Here is a 20,671-nt window from a genome sequence, read left to right as displayed (position 1 = left end):
ACTATCAGTTCCTTACACTGATGAAATGCTTTTAGGTTTGACCCCTTTACACAAACATCATCACACATGCCAGTAAAATCATTTGAGACAGCAGTGGAGGAAATCTACATTTAAGTCACCACACAAACAGTTCCTGCCCATACTGGTCCTCTCTGAAATGCATTTACCACCTTGCTTAAAACATGTTGTAGACAGCAGGTCTAATGATGTCTGATGAAACCTGGTCACCTGGCGTAGCTACCATGAAAGCAGCTTGGGCATCACACCTCAAGGCAGGAATACCCATGGGTCAGCGAATATACAGCCTTTCAAAAGCGTCAGGATACAGCAAATGAAGAGCATTATCAATACAGGTACAAAAGGATGAAATACTGTAAAGGAGGTCACTTTGTTCATGAGGGCCCCAAAACACAATTCTGCCAAAACTAGTTACTTAAATATCTCTGGACTGGTTTCAAAGTACTGTTTCACCACAGTACTAGAAAAAATAGCACTATTTTAGCACTATTATGTGCTAAAAAAGCACACTAAATGCCCAAGGGGGGGGGGGGGGTGTGGGGTGTGTGTGTGTGAACCAGAACACACAAACAAAAAAAAACCCAAACCCTCAACTTTTTCCCATGTTCAGTAACCCAACCTTAACAGAGCTGTGGAAAAATAACAACCACGGGAGCTAATATGACATGGGCTTAACTGTAAAATGACTTCATTGTTTCAAGCCCCTGTGAAGAAAGGGACCTATGTGATTCCAGTGCCAGAAACTTGCCTGGTTCTCTCAGAGGCTCAGACCTTCCAGTGCCTGTTCTAGCGGACTGCCTCGTGTTACTGTAACATGGTCCCAATAACACAGTTGGTATTCCTGAGAGATTAATACAATAAATCATAGAACTACTTATGGGGAAGTTTCTCCTCATAAACAATTTAGATTCTGCCATGGACTGATAAAATCATTTTATTCACTATATTACCAAAAGGTCCTTTTCAACATGTAAGTTCTAAATGTTATCTGACTTCATTCCCGTGTTTTAGCTTTTGTAAAAGGCACTCAACAGTTAACACACACATTCTGCTTTCTGAACTGTAGCCACAGCTCACTCAGGCCATGGCAAAAAGCCTTCTGAATATAACCATGCACAAGTCTGGTTATTTTCATCCTAAGAAAATATTGAGGATATCCTTCCCAGTCACTGTCACATCCTCTGTGGCTCTGTTTGATTACAACATACAACATGGACAGACAGAAATGCATTTGCTCTGATTCCAACCCCAAGTAAAAAATGAATTCCATGATGAATCCATACTACTGAGGATGACAGAAAAAGCAAAATTCAGTGGTATTTAACAGTGGACAGTGTTCTCTGCAGTTAGCTTAACACCCCATTCATTTAAAAGTATTTACTTGCATGGAACTTACTGTATTATCACTGCAAGCTCAGGGTCCTGCCAGTCACAACCACTTCATACTGCTCATGGAGGGGAAGGAAGTGCACAATTGCACAGCCACATGCAGAGAGTTAGTGGCACTTGTCCAGGACTCTGAACACATCCACAGTTAAGCTACACATTAAAAACTCCTATTGTAACCCAAGCCAAAAATACAAAAGCAGGAGAGAAACCTTACATATAACATCAACAAAAACTGATGTTATCGATGTGTCTCTACTGTGTACCCACGTCTTGTCAGATGGTTCAAACGATTACTTAGTGCAGGGGTGACAACTGTCATTCCTAAGCCAGGTTCTGGGAAAACTGTAAGAATAGATCAGTCTCTGGATAAACCTTATTTGTAGGTCGGAAGAAACAACTGGGCCACCGTTAGGCAAGGTTTCATGGTTTCTGAAAGCACATCCTACCCACATTAATCATTCACCCTTTCAGCAGTGAGGAGTTACATGCAAATGTATAAGACAAACACTCAGAGCTGCTCTGTGAGCAAGTTTTAGGTTACTACACCAGCAACAAAGAACAAGAAGCGTTAGAGCAAAACTAACACAGAGCAAGTAGAGACGATCCCATACTCCAAGCTACTGCATTCTTCTTAAAGGTGCTTGCCTCCATTCCAGCTCCGGGGCATGCTCATCGCTTCATGAAGTCAAGTCCTGAGGTGGTATCAGTAATTCTCTTCTGACATAACTGGCTCTTAATTACTGAAGTGGAAACTTGCAGGAAATGGGCCTTTCTGAATTTGCATATTCAAATGCATGTGTTTAAGACAATTTCCCAATTAAAGACAGAAACCAGAAAAACTAAGAAACTAACCAGCTACAGGGAAGGACAGGCTATGACCAAGGAAACCCAAATCCTCACATAGATACCTGCTCTCTCCAACACACCATTTGCCTACTGTACCAAACCATTTCTTCTCTTCTTCCTTAGGTTGTAATTCAAGACACATACTATGCCTTTAGCTATCTGCAAAGATCCCAGCACATTCTGTAATGCAGAAAGCAAATAAAAGCCATTAATTATTAAACTAAATCTAACTCTCCATATACAGCATAGTTTTTATTTACACTTTTCTCTACAGAACATTAAGTTAGGAAAACATTAAACCGCATACTAAAAGCCCTAAAGTATCTAAGAAGCAAAAATAACTTCCATCTTGAAATGGCAGCTTTTATGTCCTGCTTAGCAGGAAGAAAGCTAATAAAAATAAAACGAAGTGAAATTACTAGCTACAAACATACTTTGTGTTTGGATGCTAAATGCTAAGCTGCATCAATAACACTCTCCTGCAATATTTCAGTTCTGCTTTAGGAACAAGATTTCCAACTATGCACAAATCCATTCTGGGCCACTAGGCTACCAACAGGGACACAGGGAATAAGACTCACAAGAAAACCCTGCCATTGCCTTGCTCTGTTCTCAGAAAGAATCAACAAAGCGGGAAGCAGCACCATGTAAGTATCAATACTGTGATTTAGCTCTGCTGTCACAGATTCCCACAACACAGTCTTGGCAAAGGTGCAAGGAATCACAGGACCTTCACTCAAATATGTCTACGTAAGTTGTTCTATTCACAAGCAGAAACTTGCCCTGTGCACTGCCCATTCTGAACCTACCAGAGCTCTGAACCTCTGGAAATATTCCTCTCTATCAGCAAAAGACTGCATCAGCCATCCCCTGACGTTAGTAGCCAACATCTTTATGTGGTAAACTGACCAAGGCATGGTCCTAAACAGACTGAATCTTCACAGCACTGTGAAGAATGTAAACAGATGCCATTCTTACTGAGTAGCTCTTAAAGTAGGCCAACCAAGGGCGAAAGAATTACCATCATTTCACATGCCCGTTTCCCCACTGCCCCCAAAGCTCATCAGAGCGCTTCCTCCTGAGGCAGATCTGTTCACATTGAGCCCCTCAGAAAGCTCTTCAGGGAGAAGTCAGATTTCCTCAGGAATCTCTCCTTTTTTACACGTGGGCTAGGACTTTCAAGGCCTGCTCCCCCCAAAGGCATCAGAAGTTTTACTCACCCTCAGCACAGAGGTGAATTAGGCCTCTGGATGTATTGATTTTCTCTCTCCTCTCCCTCTGTGCCAGTAAACAACAGGCACAAGGTTTTGTGTGGAAATTCCTTTACGTTGTCCCACCTAAGTGCTGCATATCACACCCTCAGAAAATGCAGAGTTTCCACTACCAACAGGATACAGTTTTGCGTTGAAAGAACAAATGGAAGTGCTGCGGGAAGGAGTAGCAATGGAAATGGCATGTAGCAGTAAACATCAAAAAAGGGATCCGGCTTCTGTTGGTTAAATCTGTGACTGGCAAAGTCCCCTGCTCTTGCTCAGACTTGTCCAAAACCCTACCTTAGTTATCATCATCAATAAAAGCTAAAGGTATTTTATCTACAAGGTAGTGAATGTCTCCTCTCAAAAGAGGGAGTTCCGTGATAAGAGCTAATCTAAAAAACCTTAGGAATGCAAACTATTCTCTCAGTTGTAAAAACAAGAATTGCACAAAAACAGGTTCAAACAACTACTGGCAACCTTGTGCTTCTCCTACACAGCCAACTTCTCCCCAGCCAAGGCCCTGCCCAGCGCCCTTTGGGCAGCTACGCTTCAAACCCAGCCCAAGGGTCAAGGGATGGAATCCCAAAGGAGGCCACCGCTTTGATGCACCTTCACCAACAAAGGCCTTCTCATTAACCTTATTTTCTGAGCTCAGAAAAGCAGTGCAAGGCTACCCCCAAAACAGCTTCAGCCTTTCAGGGGAAGTCAGAAAATCAGTCCGCGTTTGATTTTGCAGACAGCAGGCAGGCAGCCTGTGAGACAGCTCATTATGGTTGGTCAGAGCACCTAAAAGTTGCTAAAGTCTTTGCTTTTTATACTTTAAGTTACACTAGAGTTTCCTGAAACTTTCAGAGGCAAAGCTTACACCCTCCATACATTAACTTGTTAACGTGAGGTGCTGATTTTCAGATCAGTCATGATCCCCACTTGCTCTACTGTAACAGATTCACATTTATAGCCTGTAGATGTGCAAGAATTCCACAGTGTTGGCCTACTATTGCTTTGACATCACTTGTTTTGAAAGACCCACTAAGTTGCACAAGATGTAGCTACCCCCAAAACCTGATCCTCTTATTTCTCACAAACACACACCTACCACTGGTACAGACCTCACAAATATTTGTATTAACCACACAGATTACAAAACATTCCTTTTGTATATTTGTATATACAAATGTTTATAAAAATGTGCAAATTTGTATATATAAATATACAAAATATGTATATTTGTATATAAGTATTTCTAGTTGCCCATTAAAGCACATACTAGAAACCATCTATCATTATAACCAAACTGATTAATAACAGATACAAATGTTATCTGCCTTTTATATGAAGACTGTCATTTCTGCTCTCTACCCCAGCCCAGGCTGCATCAGAGCAAGGTTCAATAAATTAAAACATCAAACTTTATTGTGTTAAAGACTTAAAGGCAAAGATATACTTTCCATCAAGCCTGAACACATATAAACCCCAAAACTTTCAATTCTACCTGCATTAGTATTTAATTAAAGCCACCATCATTCATAGTATAGTACAGAGATTAAATTGCTATAGTGGGTCAACACATGAGCCCAATAGCCTGTTTTTAACAGCAGCTTACCCAGTAAGAAAACATATGAAATACCATAGCAGGCACTTACAAGACGATCTGTCCCTAAAAGAAATGTCTTGGTCCGTATCAGGTAGTGTTGATTGTGCCCTAGAGTACTGCAGTTAGCACCCCTTCAGCTGTAGCTGTGACTGCTCCTCCTGTCCCTAGGAACAGTTACTTATCTTTCTCATCCTACCAAGATCTTAATTTCATTTATATCATAGAATCATACAATCACAGAATGGTTTGGATTGGAAAGTACCTTGAGATCATCAAGTTCCAACCCCATGCCACGGGCAAGGACACCTCACACTAGATCATGTCGCCCAAGGCTCTGTCCAACCTGGCCTTGAACACTGCCAGGGATGGGGCATTTACCACTTCTCTGGGCAGACTGTTCCAGTGCCTCACCAGCCTCACAGTAAAGAGCTTCTTCCTTATATCTAACCTGAACTTGCCCTGTTTCAGTTTAAACCTATCACCCCTTGTTCTATTGCTACAGTCCCTAAGAAAGTGTCCCTCTCCAGCATCCATCATCTGCTTTGGCAGTAAATATTACAATTACTTATACAAAAGAAGTTATTTAAGTATATTATTATACACATTGTCTTTCAAACTACTCCCTATAACTAGTCATTGTAGCAAAGGGTAATGGAATTATCACTTATTAATGGTGAATCATTATTTTGCACATATATATCCTACCTCCTCTGACCTGATTGAAACAAAACCACACAAGTATTTTCACTTCAATTTCGTGTAATATTTTCCAATCTCTCTTCTTTGTTAGGAGACCACAAATTATTTATTCCAGGTGAATGTGAGCACTAGTTTAATAACATCCTTTGTGTTAACACAGCATTGCACAACAAATACGGCATTTTTTTCTGCCCAGTGCTAAGCATTAAGGAGGTACACATGTTCCAATAAAACCTTGTTTAAATCTCCCTCCCTTAATACACTTAACTTACAACCCAGTAACATGAACAAGTCATTTGATTATTCCAACATGCATATTCTTGAATTTATCAACATCATCTGCTGTGCTTCCCTTTTACCCAGCTTCCTTGGATTCCCTTTTCAATTTCTCAGTCATCTTCAATCTTGCCTAATCAAAATACTTCTGCATCATTAGCAAGTTTTGGCACACCATCATTCATCCAGTTTATTAGATCACCAACATACACATTCAACACCCTCTTTTCAGAGTTGTTTTTACATCACGTTGTGCTTTAAGGTTTACATTGCCTTAAAGTAAGAAAAAAAGAGTATTCTAAGTCATAAGAAAAAGTACACACCTGGAGGATTGGAGAGTGGTAGCTCCCAAAAGACTCACTTGGTGTTGAGCCAAGCTCAAATGCTAAACTCTTCACATGAGCAGAACACAAGAGTGCCACAACAGCTACAGCTCATCAGAGCAGGCCTGTAGCAGGTCAGTGTTCTCTTCTCCCCAGTACATCACCCATCCAACGTCACATACCCTTTGGTTTAGAAAACCTTAATAACAGTTAAATTTATGCTTAATTAGTGCTAAGTTTATAGTCCCTTAGGTACTTTCAGAAGTTTCTCACATACAGTTTATAGGATGTAAGACTGCCTATTAGGGCAGCAACGATGGAGGGGGATATATTTTAACCCAAATGTGCACGTTCCTCTTACGTGCTATGTGCTGCACCAGTCTTGCATCATTAACTCCAGACAGCATTTTGAGCCTGGATTTGCTGACCTTGAGTAGCACTTTGAAGGGCAGTCTTTAACACTTCTCTACTTTCCTCTGCATCTAAAGCAAAAAACACCAGTCACCATTGTTCAGATGGCATTCCATTTGCGTAGTTACATTACCTTGATTTGACCACGACCTAATCTTGCCAAATCACTAAAACTGGGACAAATTCCACTAGATTCTACATGGACATCGAATGTTAAAGACAGTGAAATTAAAATGCTCCTAATCCCTCAAACCTTCACATGAAGTCATCCTTGAATTGAGCAAATTTGCTTTCAAAACATATTTCATTATATTTATGTATTAACGAGTAAAAAAAACCCAAAACAACCAGATTTAGCTAGTGAAAATCATTCTCCTTAATTCCAATGAAAAATAGCTCAAACTGTGCTACCTTAAAGGAATCGGTAAAACCAATACTGAGATTTCTTGCCTACCAAAGCATGAACTGTGAATGAACAGATTAATATCATTTAAAGGTTTATTTAACCAGAAGAGGTGCAAGCAGAAGGATAGTGTGTGTACCTGCTCAACAAGGAAAGCCAAATCCGATTTACATCCAAGGACTAATAGTCAAAACCAATTCTGATTCTTCATAATTAAGTTGTACCTTGACACATCTTTTAGCTTAAAAAAGTTCAGCAAGCTCCAGTTTTGTGTTCTGATTGCCAAACACCATCAGGAGATGGGGAAAAGGAAAATGACCATCCCATTAACCCACACAACCCAAAAATACTGCCTCCAAATCACACTGTTTCACAAGAGAGATGAAGGCCAAGTCAACAAAACCCACCCAACCTGATACAGCAGCTAAATGACAGCTTTTGGACACTTGGACATCCACCCCATTGATCCTTTCACACTGCAGAGCTCTCCTGGCTCCCTGCAACAGCCCGAAGGAAAAAGGGAAGAGTCACGAACTGTAGTTCCTGTTCTTGAGGCTATTTCCACAGTCTCTGAATAGAGAACCACTAGATTTAACAAATGGAAGCAGACCTTTGCACATAAAGTTTCAGTGCCTCTTGTGCACAGGCATCCTCCTCACAGGAGGAACATTCACAGGGTAAGAGTTTGCTTTCAAAGACCAGGATCTGTCTCAGTGGAACTCCACAAAGTATAATACGCCATGGCATGCTGCACTCCATGATGGACTCAGACATAAAAAAGACCTTTATGGCATCTGCTCAGCATAAAAATTAAGCCTTTACTGAAATCTCCTTGTAATTGAGCTGGATGCACATGCACAGATTTATTGCATACCAAGTATTACAGCCTGGCTCCTGCAAAGACTTGTATACATGTTTATTATTATGGATATGAAAGAAATTCTGCGGTTTCAAAAGCACTATTCATGAACATGAATTTAAGCACACCGGTGGGTCTTCTGCAGGACCAGGACCCAAATGCACCTGAGCAGTGCTGCCTGCTGAGAGCCTTCTACCTTTTGTATCCCACCAGTAGTTTATACCCCCCTCAGCTGATTAATCATTGCAACAGAGAAGAACTTGCTTTCAGCTGAGGAGTTGGAGTTCAGTTACACTTTTCACACTCCATATACCTATGCTAAACTTGAATCCAGATTAAAATGAGCTCCTTAAGCAACATTTAATCAAACACAGCCCCACCGGATATTAAAAGACACAGAATGATGCATCTTTTAGCTTAAAAATGTTTTAGCTGCAGTGGTACCAAACAAATACAGGAAAAAGAAGCCACAAAGTTACCAGAAACATGTAGACAAGTCTTCTATTTTAACGTATTAAATACTGTCTCCAAAATTGGAGGAATCACTGGTGGCCAAGATAACTTGCTAAGTACACCAAAGCAGATGTATGTCATAGAAAGCCATTCCATACGTAAGTTACAACAACTGAGTCACAGGCCTCTGCTGGACAAGAAGGACCAGGAGAAAAGTCAGTCGCTGGTACTGACACTGGTTGCTAATTCACTCTCAGGAACACTGCACAAAGCTGCTTCTACTGTTACAGAAACATGGAAAAGTTATACTTAAAACTGGAAACATAGAACTCGGTTTGCTCAGCACAGACATCAGTCCTGCAGCCCTTGCTCTGGCCTTCATCTGCACCTCCGGATCCTCCGAGGCTGCATGGAGACAGTCATGCTCCTCAGCTTCTCCCACGCAAATGGAGAGGCAGAAGGGACAGCCACAAGCTCTGCCACAGGTTTTTGGAGCTACCTTTTAGCTGACGGGCTGCATGCTTCAAAGCCCAAATTTGCAAAGCTCCCAACTTTTGTATCACAACGTATTAGACACACACAAGTGCCCTCTGCCTGTAAGCAATTCTGGCACAGCCTCCTGAAGAAACCAAAATAAGTTGAGGAAAGTACTGCCAATACCAGAGCAGGGCCTAAAGCTTATTTGCATTCCTATACTATCAACACACACTTTATTTTACACCATGTAACAAGCACTAGGTGTCAGTGGCAGACCCCCAGAGGGCAAGAGCAAAAACTGGATAATCTGTATTTTGTCCCTCATACTCGATAGGACACTCTGAGCCAGACAACCAGAGAGCAGCTCCTGCTGGGACTGCCTCCCCTAACGGCTCTCCCCCCCAAAAGACCTGACTACCTTCTCTCGTAAGATGGAGGTTGGCAGGTGGTGGCTTGTGATTTGGGGGGGAGCCATTTTATATGTCTAGTGTTCCAAACTCTCAAGAACTTCAGCATAGAAAAGTGCTTTTGGAATAGGCAAACCCAGGAGCCATCACCCACACGGAGTTTAAAGACAACAGAAAGAACTGGCTTCTGGTAAAAGCATTTCTTTCAGCTACAGTTTCAGGCTACATGCCAAAAACCCCAGATCACTTTTTGGGTAACACCACACTGAATCCAAACCTTTACTGTTACACTTACTTACTGTTACCTTACAATGTTTGTTCCCACCTTGTTAAAGTCCCAAACAGCCGAATAGTTGCTTATGAATGGCAACATGCGAATATTTTATGCAAATCAGAGCTACAATGTTCTCGATAGGAAAGCCCCAGCACACATTATTGTATCCACATACCGCACATACATTATCTAACGCTCGTCCCAAATACAGCCCGATAAACAGAGCTCTGCCGAGACCTTAACAATTCATCGACTCCGCCACATCAGGAATGAGAGCAGATGTCAGTCCTGCCCGCACAACTAGGCGTTACAGAGCTGCTCAAGACGGCCACTTTAGCCTTGACTGTAACTTAACAAAGAACAAGGTAAACCCCCGAGCGGGGGGACGACAAACACAGGCACACCGCGCTGTAAATACGAGTAGCCTGCCCGTTCCTAGCTACTTACAAATACCTCTTGATTTTATACAAACGCCGCGTTATCTGGGTGCCTACCAGATTAAATTCACGGGCTGGAAGGGCCATCAGAGGCTTGTTTACCGCAGGTCACCGACTGGCATTTGTAACCCAAACTTAGCTCTTTTGGTAATTTACAAGCAGCAGCGTTCGTAGCTGCACACCGAAGAGCACAAGCGAGTCTGACGCGGGTGTTCCCGCAGAGTAAAAGGCTGATTCAAAGTCAGCGCGGCTGGCCGACAAGCGGCGGGGACGCTCTCCAGCCCAAACTCGAGCGAACTCCGCAGCTCCTTACCTGCTCGGCGGCGGCTCCGGCGTTACGCGCTCCCGCAGGAGGGGAGGCTGGTGGGGAGGCAGACCCGCTCCCGCCGCCCCGGCCCGGCCACCGTGGGGAGCTTCGGCGGGGCGGCCGGGAGCTGGGGGGGGCCGGGGCGCCCTGAGCTCCGGCTGCCGCCCGCGGGGTGCGGGCAGGAGGGAGGCTGAGCGTAAGAGAAGGAGGGAGGGGACTGGTGTCCCGCGGGGGCGAGTGGGGCCAGTGGCGGGCGAGCCGGAGGCGGCGGGGCCGGGGCAGGGCTGGGGCCGGGGCGGCGCGGGGAGTCACGGCTTAGGAATGCCAGGAATGTGGGGCGGCCGCGAGGCCCGGAGACGTCGGGGACGCGACTTGGGATTTCCTTTCTCTTTTTCTCTCTTCAAACTACTCCCCCTTTCCCCAAGGAAGGAGGAGGGCCGAAACCCACCCTGCGGAGGAGGGAAAAGAAGGAAGGGAGGAAGAGGAGGGCGCAGGCTCCTGCCAATCCGGACGGGTGCCGGCGGCAGCCCTCCCGAGGAGGGCAGAGCTGCCAGGTGCGGGGCGCCTGCTTTGCCTCGACTCCCCCGTCCCGTCCCTCCCCTCCCGCGGCCCCGCCCCTGCGATCCCGAGGGGTGTCGCGGCCGGGAGCCGGTGCTGGAGCCCGGGAGGGATGGGAAGGGAAGGGAGGCTCGGCACAGCACGGGCCTCGGAGCTCCGGCGTTCTCTCCCGTGCGCAGGGCCGCCCGCTGCCTCCCTTCTGCCGTTCCACAAGTCCCTGCGCATCTCCCGCTGGCTTGGCGCTACAGCATCGCTTCTTCTGCCCTTCAGATCTGCACTCCTGCTTTTCCCATTTCAGACCCTTCGGTCTCCTGCATTCTGTGTGACCCTCGCTTCTAGAAGAGTGGTCATCCCTCTAGCTGCCCACAGAGCAGGAGACAGGCTGAAAAAATACCCATGGTGACCTCATGCATGTGCCTTGCTGGACAGCAAGCAGGGGAAGACTGAAGTTGGCTTGAAACAGGGTGGTTGGTAACTACGTGAAATGCCCAGAACACCTGGTGCTTTGCAGGTGCAGGAAATCCCTCCTGATTGCTGCTCTAAGAGAGAGTAGGGACAGAGAGTGCAGAGTGCCATCAGGGTGGCTGGGGCTACCAAGGGATGTTGAATGGATCACACGGGCCAAAGAATGGTGTGTTAGGAATGACATGTAGATGCTTCTGCGTTGTCATCAGTGATAGACAATTTGCAGGATGGTTTTGTCCTTAAACTACATTAATATAAAGTGATTCACATCCCCCAAAGTGTATGCAAATGCCTCTGGTACCAGTGGGCACCTGTAGGAGGTACCCCTCTGAAACTGTGACACCAAAAATGAAGGACTCTTACAACCATGGCAAATGATGAAAAATAGTGGTAAATGAGAACTGATACCATTTTTGAGTTGCTGTGCTTTTTTGCCTTTTGTACACGCTACTGAAGGATACGTGAGTAGATTTGTTGGAGTCAGGCTTACTCAGATTATTAATGGCAAAGAGGATCAGGAGCTGAGAGATGGAGAAATAACACAGATTCTTGATTTGGATAGATAAGTAATTGTATTTAAATACTGTATGTGGAATCATAGGCTTATGCCTTACCTCTGGCATAATATTCTAATTACATTTTGCAAGGAAAGTCCTTTTCATCTGAGACTCTCAAACATTTTACAAACACCACACCTTAATGAAGTAAGTAATTATCCCCATTTTACATATGGCTACACTGAGGCACTAAGAAGCGACACCACGTAAGAGCTGAACTTGAATTGTACTTGACCACATGTAGATACAGAGCTTTTGAGTAACAATCTGAAAGAAACATCAGGTGTCAGAACGAGGTGATAAGATGGTTCGTAGAGGGGCTGAGCTCTGCATTTATGCAGCTCAGCTTTATGCCAGAAAACAGCTTTCCCTGACTGAGTGGACAGTTGCCCAAGAGGACAGTGTGCGTCAAAACTAGGGTTTAAATTGTCTGGTTCCCAACAGGTTCTCCCCATGCTGGGGCAGGTGTAAGGATCTTGTTTTCAAGACAATAAATACTGACTTTTGTATCTGTGCCTCAAGGCAGTGGCTACCTGAAGTCTTTTAGTGGAATCCCTGTTTTGCCCCTGGACACTTTCGCTTTCCTAGGTGCCTGCATTTGAAGTAAACTTAATAACTGCAAAATGAAATAATGTGGCAAGAAGCACGAACATGCTGACAGATGCAAAGGGTTGGAGGGGAGATTTTATGTGTTGGCTGTCTACAGGATGCGGGCCTCCAGAAAAACAAAAACTACCTAGAAGAAGTATAATCAGAGTAATTGTCATCAACAGCTGTAAGACCAGCTGAACCCACTCTGTAAAATGAATTGTATTTCAGACTTACCCAAGCAAAAGAAGCTCCCAAAACTGGGAATGGTGAAGATTATTAATTTTCCATGAGATTATTTAATGCAGTCTGTATTAGACTCTCAGAGACTGTAGGTGCTTTAGAAAAACCAAGCTTCCCAGAAATTATAGCCAGTTACTGCAAAGAGTCTTCCATAAGGAAATGTGTTGGTGCTACTACAGATTTCTGGGACCATTGAAACCTGGAATCTTCACATGCATCTTTGTTCCCTGATAGCTGTCAGGAATATACAACCCTGGGATTAAACCCAACAGTTCCTACCTGCTTCCTGGGGACTGGTTTCCTAAAATACTAAAACTAGATTAGATGATCCTCACACTATGTTAAAATGATACAAATCATTGATTTGGTTCCAAACCCCTGTTCTGGTTCAGATTTGTCCACTAAACCTTGATGGTAAATCTTCTATCAATCATATGTAAACTGGATTACATATTACCCTTCTGTGCTGCTGGGGAACCATGTTACAGCAATTTGTTACTATTTTTTTGTCTGCGAAAGTGACAGCTCTAAATTGTATTTAGAGACTCTATTGACTTGCTGTAATGATTTATGGACTTTACCTCCAAAATATTTCCTCTGCTCTGGTATAATTTAAATTTTATACCGGCTCCTTCTGCAATTTCATCAGCATGAAATGGGGAATAACTTATTGACAGGACTGTACCTCGGTTACCTTAGCTACCAGCCTTCAGTCTGATCTCAGGCATGTAGCAGCACATCCCTGTGTCTTAGTTTTCTTATCTGAAAACTGAGATAATGATAGTGATCTGAAGAAGTGCTTTTTGAGTCACAGATGAAAACACTGTATAGGAGAGAGACTTTATTTTTTTTCCAAACTGTGGTTTTGACAGGCCTGAATGCTGTCTCAAAACCCTTGTGAAAATAAAGCTCAACACCGTGCAGTTTGACCAAATGGTTAGCTGTCAGCAGAAGAAAACTGATTTTATCTGGGTCAAAATACAGGAGACATTTGTTATGTCAATGTTATCTGCAGATATGTGCAATGAATTCTGAAGTGCCTTAGCACCTCGCTAGCAAGACCTCTTTTGAATGTGTTTAAATTGAGGCTAAAGTTAGAGTCTTGAGTCTTGTTATAACATGGAAAAATCTCAGTCCTTGTTGGCTGGTGAAACCATGTCATAACCTGTTTCATATAAAACTGTCTTTAAACTGTGCTTAAGCAAGAGCTGGTGGTTTCTCCTGTGAACAGCAGATGAAGTTTAATTAGTCTTACAGTCATCTACATTACAATCAAATCAAAGAATGCAGTTGCAACACATTCCCAATTTGTATTGTAAATGTGACCCTAACTGTGTTCCTAAAATCTCTGTCATGTGCTACAGCTGGGTACACTGACCTGACTGTAACATAAGGAAAAACTTCGTGCACCAGCCGAAATCCCCATTTCTAAAATCATATTTGTTCTTAATAAACTTATAAATATTTGAAACTGACAAAAAGAAAAAATGGAGGAGGGGGGAAGTTTACTTCTCTAGTATTCTGTGCTCTCATTAATTATTCCATTTAATAGTGCTTCTCAAAATCATCTCTTGGAAAAGGAATTTGGATTACCCAATGTTGGAAAACAAACCTGCTGCCACCAAGCATGAGCCAACATGTTCTAGTACTCTACGGCTTATCACAAGTGAGCCAGCACCCAGTTTTGAAGAGTAGAAAAAGTCTTGGTTGATTATCTGTGCAAATAAACTCTGCTGTGTTGGATATTCTAATTTGCTTACAGCTGTATTCTGCCTGAGGACTTCATCTCTGTGCCTCTTTTCAGCTCTGCAGTAAGAGTTGTACAATGAAAAGCTTTTTAGTATGTGTGAATAAAGTAATGAACTTTTGATTCCAGAGTTGTAAGTACTTCAAATGGGGTTTAGGCAAGGAATATATCTTTCCATGCCACTGTTAAAACTGCTCTCCAAACTGGAATAGTCTAATGACAGAATGAATAACGTTTTCCCAGTTTTCATGGATTATCGATTTGAGTACTTTTAAATGTATCCTTTAGCATGGTCTTCAGACTTCTGAAAGCAGTGGTCTCCTGAACACACAAACAAAAAATCCCTAGCTTTTGACAGCAGTTAATTCAGCAGCATGCCCAGAAGCCAGCACACACCAGGATTTGTAGGTGTTTTAGTGACTGCTCACTTCTGATAGTCATAATTTTTATGCCTCTCAGCATGGATTGAAGTGTCTGACCGTGGGTACACAGTTGAAAGTACTTAGAGATAAATGGTTTCTTGAGAAAGCAAAGAGCTAACGCTATAATATAAAATGTGGTTTGGGGACCATTACAAACTTGCATAGCTTGAATTTAGCCATTAATGTTTGTTTCGCTCTCTCAAATGGGTGTAAGGCCATGCTTGGGTGTGACAGTTCTATGAAACCCCATATTTAAGACTTTCTGAAATCAATAGTGAGGTGCACTGTAGAAGAGTAAGACCTCAGGTGGATGTACCTCAGCTTTTTGGAGTCTGTATGTTATTTCTAAAAGAGCCCTGATTCTCATTCTCACTTTTGGTCCAAATAATAGGAAAATTGGTCTTAGTTAGAGCACTTTGGGAATGCTGAGATGTATATGTAAATACTGTTTTCTATGCTGACTATCATTTGCATGACACAGTAGATACCCTGGAGAGATATAAAACACTTACAAACATTTTCCTGGAAAGTATTAATACAAAAATGATATGAGAAGTACCAATAAAACCGTTGGAATTTAGACTTGGAAGAGGTAAGGAGATGAGGTGATTAACCAAAGTCCTTAAGACATAGAACGCAGTTGTTTCCTCCTTGCACATTTATTTATTTATTCTATTAGATCAATTCAATTGACTGTTCATAAACTCTGGCTGTTTAAGATGGGTTTCCCATTACAATTAGTTGGGTGACTGAAAACTCACTTTAGAACTTGCCTTAAAAATGGCCAAAGTACTGTTTAGGTGGTTATGGTGTGTGTAAGATAAGGAGCTGTACTTTTATCTATTCAACCTTCTAACAGAAACATCAAAAGATTTCAGAGACAGCATTAAGCTAGGTAGAAGCTAACAAGGAATTTTATTTGTTTCTCATGAATGGTGTAGGTGATGTTCTTTATTTCACTGGCTGATAAAAGATTGGACCAGTAGGTGAACACAATAAGAAGCAAGTATAGATTCTCAGCTAATACCTACATAAAATTAATATATATAGTAGGATATAAGAATATATATAATAAATAGATGTGTAGGATAAATATATATACAGGCCATAACAAAAGAGAAACAAAGCATGAGCTCCAGGCTTTAATTTAGGAAGTTCATAGGAATAGGATGTTCAAATGGAGATTAGGCACAGCAAGGGTAGCCATGATAAATCATGACTTTAGAATAGAGAGGTCAAAAAAGAAGCAAAACTCAGACTACTGAAGGCAATTGTGCAGATGAGAACAATAGGTGATGTCAGTTACCACTGGGTATTTTCTTCATTCCCCATTTGTAAAAAAGAGTTGGTGGTAAAGATGGAAAGAGGCGAACATGGCTATGAAAGGTGTATGTCTTTTACTTTATATGCAGTGCATTTATGTCTTAACCACTTTTCTCTCTCATTTGAATGGAATGATACTCAGAGTAGCTGTACCTGTGTACAGTTAAGAGTACAATTCTAACAAAGGAAACAGAAGCTGTGGACCCATGAAAGTCAGGGAGGAGTGGGCCATAAAGGAAATAGGTTCTCATCTTACCAAATGTCCTCTGAAACCTGGTAACTCCTTGCCCATAAGATATAGAAGTATTTGATAGTCTTATTAATATACTTTTTGATGTTGGTACCTGTAGGATGAAAGATTTGTGTAGCATTGCTATTTCTAGCAGCAGAACTAGAGAGAGAAGGAATTTACCATTAAGAAAAAAGAAGAGTTGCAATCTTCTTTACAAGTCAGTAACTGGTAATTTGAACACCAAGACAATTTAGACTTGATGTGTCATATCATAACATAATCATGTATGATTCCCTTCACTGTGTATTAGTTATTTAAGCATCATGCTAATGACTGTATTCATGTTCCTTAGATAGTCTTGAACCTGATCTTCTCCTACAGAAGGCGGTTCTCCATTCTCCCACTCCCAGTCCTTGCCTCCCATGTGGCTGGAGCTCTTGCTAGCAAAGACCAGGGCAAAAAAGTCATTGAGTACCTCAGCCTCTTCCACGTCCCAGGTCACAAAGTCTCCCGTTTCTTTCCAGATGGGTCCCACATTTTCCCTCATCTTACTTTTACTCCCAATGTACCTCTAGAAGTTTTTCTTGTTGCCCTTAATGTCCTCAGCTAGACTGAGGTCTGATTATTAAAAATCATAATAATGCTGCACTACATGCAAAGGTCAAAGAATATTTTCTTGTTATTAAAATTACTCAGAGTAATTGCACTTAATAAGTAAAAGACACTTAAATGAAAGCAGGAGCTGTAAGATGATTTTATCCTTGTAAAATACACAAGTTATAAAACACAAGAATGCATTTACTGTGGGGAGGTTTCTTACTATCATTTATGATAGACAGGTGTTAGGGATTACAGCATGGGGACTTAAGGTGTTGTTACATAAAGTCTTAACTGATCCAAGCTGGTGTCACCACAGTCCTATCCACTCTCTCCTGCATATTCTGGTTCCATCTGTTGAGCTGGGTCAAGCATTTATCTGATCCCACAGTGCAACAGTTTGCAGACCCAAGCTGTATACAAGGGTAAAGTTACCAGAAAGCCCTTTGCCTAAGATAATACTCCTTACCAGTTTAGCCATCTCCCCCGGCACTTCAGATCAGCAGAAGGTGTCATAAGGGAGCAGCGGCAGCATGCAGGTGAGGAACAGGAGGGAATGTAGCAACATGGCAACATTGCCTTGAGGTGTTTTAAACTGCCAGGAGCCGCACCTGTGGGTTCCTATCCAGCACCTGCATGTGATTCACTGTGTCACCTTAGACACCTGGAACCTCAGTCACTTTCTCATTACCAGGAAAGCTACCCACTGGTGTTTAGTAGACTATGCTAGACAATGTGATCACCAAACAATACAGCAGCTGTAGGTATTTTGTCCACTAATACAGTCAACCTGTTGACCCTGGTGTCAACATGAGCACTTCAGTAACAGTTTCCATTAGTAGGTAAGAAATACTTTAATACTCACTAGAGAAACATCCCATTTCCTTTAGGAACAAAGTTACAGATTATAATTTGTGTTATCTGTGGTCTCTGATTTTGCAAATGAACTTGAAGAAAAACTGTGCAGGTCCCTTCAACCTTTTTTACAAGCATAAGGCAGTTAAGAAATCTAAGGTGTAAAGTTCTCTATGTATCCTAATGGCACCCTTGTTTACATGCATTCTGCTCACCTAACAAGGTTTGGCTTCCATGGAGAAACACAACTGCATGAAGAATAGGAAACCTAAGGGTATACAAGCAATCAAACATGGTATTTTACAACAGTAGCTCACTGGGCTTTATTAGTGCAGACTTAATCTCGCAACTCCAGTACAACACCTAAACTGCCATTTTCTCAGTTACATACCCACATTGGCAGAGATGGAGAATTATGTTTTCCAGAAGCAAGAGGCATCACTTAGTACAGGGTGGGGTTTGGGTGAGGCTACAGGAAACGATCTGACTTTCTTCTCTCTCACACTCAACTTGGCAATGTGTACTTCTAGTGCCTTGACAGGGAAGCTGGGAAACTAGAACCAGTCAGACACAAAGGCCTGTTTCACTCTTTCTCTGGGTGAATGGGATTGCTCCAGCTCCTCAGGTACTCTTTGATGTGTGTATATATGTGTATATATGTATATATAAATGAAATAGGCTTTACCTGATGTATTCTGAATCTGGCAAGGAAGAATATGAAGAAAAAGCTTGGTCTGGTTTCTGCTCCTTGCAGTATCCAAGCAGAGTGGGATTTTCTCATCCGAAGCTCTTTCCTTTTTTTCTCTGCTGCTTTTGTTCCATTGTGTGCTCTGAAATATGAATTCAGTCTTTAGTGGGTTTATGTATTCTGGCCCTTTACCAAAAATTATAGTAAGGAATGCAGGTAAGAAAAAGTAAATGGTCATTGTTAACATTTGGTAAGAACTGAATGGAATTTCAAGACACTTCACAAGGCTGAGGTAGTTTTCTTTGCTCAAAATCATGGAGTGCTTTAAATTGAGGAGCCTCTTAGAAAGACCTCAAGAATCCTAGCCAGTAGAGAGTGATAAAATGAATTGAGTTCAGCAAAGTGATGGTTGTTATTAACTCTCTTTAGAAGTTGCTATTATTTGTTCAGTGTATTTGACCTTATGCTTGTATCTTATACTTCACTGTTACATTTGCTAGTATTTTTGTATCTTATATTTACTTGATAACTAATACAGATGATACTCATGAAGCTAGTGTGCAAAGTAAGGTTGATGGCAAAAAAATTCAAGTATCTGTACTCTTGATAAGTCTTTATCTTTCATGATAATTCATTAACTGCTGCAATAGTCAAGGCAAGGATGCCACATATGACAGGATTCATTTGTAAACCATTATCAACAGAAACCCAGTACAAATCTGACCATTCTCAGAAACGGGCTTAAGAACAAGCATGCTTTTGTATTTAAGTTTGTGCTCTTGTATTTAAGTTTACAACAGCAGTCAGGTTCCTTTTTTTTAGCCTCATCTATCTAGGTATTCATAAATCACAGGCTGGTTTGAGTTGGAAGGGACTTGAAACCTCATCCAGTTCCAACCCCTGCCACAGGCAGGGACACCTTCCACTAGAGCAGCTTGCTCCAAGCCCCATCTGACCTGCCCTTAAACACTGCTAGGGATAAGGCAGCCACAGCTTCTCTGGGCACCCTGTGCCAGCACCTCAACACCCTCACAGGGAAGAATTTCTTCCCAAGATCTCATCTCGGTCTCTCCTCTGTCAATTTAAAGCCATTCTCCTGGCTCCTTTCCCTATAGGCCCTTGTCAAAAGTCCCTCTCCAGCTTTTTTGTCGGCCCCTTTAGGCACTGGAAGCTGCTCTAAGGTCTCCCAGAAGCTTTCTCTTCTCAAGGCTGAACAAGCCCAGCTCTCTCAGTCCGCCTCCACTGGGAGGTAGTGCTCCAGCCCTCTGAGCCTCTTGGTGGCCTTTCCCTGTGTTCATCAGACTGCATCTTAAAAGCTCTGCACACACCAGCTGATTTTTGTTTCTTATGCCTTGTAAGAAAACTTAAGACTATCTCTACTCATTTTCCCCCCTCTGAATAATATACTGCCAATCTTGGAAGTTAAAGCTGTTCCGCCTTCCCTGAATCCCTGAGGGATTCATCGTAACAGTGGTTTAAATGCCAGTGCTCCCTGTTCATCAGTGGTGCCACTTCAGTAGCGTCTGCAGTAACTGAAAACTCTTCCACTTGTACAGTTGATCAAGTGACATTTGTTACTCTCTTATGAGAAACCCTTACTGAATATAACATGATTATTTACTTCTGACAGAACATTTGCCCCTTGTCTACTTAGATCTACTGGGGGATCCCCATCAGTGCAGACTGATCCTCAGCTTTCCTTAATTCTTTGGCAGTACTATGTTAGTGGTTTGCCACCTTTCCACTGCTTCCTGCTCCACTGCTGTTCTGTGCTGCTCCCTCAGCAGCACCTGCACAGTCATGTCTAAGGGTACATGAAGCTCACCATAGAATTCTCTATCTTGTTTTTATTAATTACCATTTTTCAGAGACATTTGTGATAGAATCATAGAAAGGGTTAGAAAGGACCTTAAGATCATCCAATTCCAACCCCCTTGCCATGGGCAGGGACACCTCACACTAAACCA

At 42.4% G+C, this 20,671-nt stretch overlaps 1 protein-coding gene across 2 annotated transcripts in view; it reads right to left on the bottom strand.

Annotated features, from left to right (window-relative positions):
* The window catches only part of PTPN14 (protein tyrosine phosphatase non-receptor type 14), a 122,281-nt gene extending 103,120 nt beyond the window's left edge, over positions 1–19,161 (bottom strand). The window contains exon 1 of one of the 2 annotated variants that reach the window (XM_062637061.1): positions 18,702–19,161. The gene's annotated coding sequence lies outside the window, so the exon portion shown is untranslated. Of the gene's footprint in view, positions 1–10,435; positions 11,016–18,701 lie in introns of those variants that run through there. The other variant, XM_062637060.1, reaches the window with a different exon arrangement.
* Positions 19,162–20,671: the final 1,510 nt, after the last annotated feature.

This window comes from Pezoporus occidentalis, unplaced genomic scaffold, assembly GCF_034315485.1.
Source record: "Pezoporus occidentalis ecotype Australia unplaced genomic scaffold, CSIRO_AGI_Poc_V1 ctg50, whole genome shotgun sequence".
NCBI lineage: Eukaryota > Metazoa > Chordata > Aves > Psittaciformes > Psittacidae > Pezoporus > Pezoporus occidentalis.
The sequence above is the reverse complement of the archived record's forward strand: the minus strand, read 5'-3'. Positions and strand labels throughout refer to the sequence as shown.